The following is a 431-nucleotide window of genomic DNA, read 5'->3' on the forward strand; positions in this document are numbered from 1 at the left end:
CGAGCCTACTAGTAAAAGGATAATGATCTCCTTCTGGTGAAACTAGTATTGCCCCAATTCCATGTCCCACAGCATTCGAGGCACCATCAAAGTTCATTTTCCAAGCTTCATTATTCGGAGCATCTTCTTCTGTCGCAAATATACTCATTAAGTCCTCATTTGGAAAATCAAATTTTACTGGCTCATAGTCTTCGAATGTTCTACTTGCCAGGAAATCAGCAATATAACCTCCTTTTAATGCTTTCTGATTTATATAACTATGTCAAATTCGGACAAAAACATTTACCATCTTGCCATCCTTCCAGTTATAGCCGTTGATTCCATCAGGTATTTAAATTACCCATCTTGCACTTCTTGTTGAATATGAATTTTTGAACTGATTGCACTTGATCAACTTTGTAATTTGAGGTTCAATGAATCACCCATCTTGA

This window comes from Hibiscus syriacus, unplaced genomic scaffold, assembly GCF_006381635.1.
Source record: "Hibiscus syriacus cultivar Baekdansim isolate YM2019G1 unplaced genomic scaffold, ASM638163v2 tig00111305_pilon, whole genome shotgun sequence".
Taxonomy (NCBI): domain Eukaryota; kingdom Viridiplantae; phylum Streptophyta; class Magnoliopsida; order Malvales; family Malvaceae; genus Hibiscus; species Hibiscus syriacus.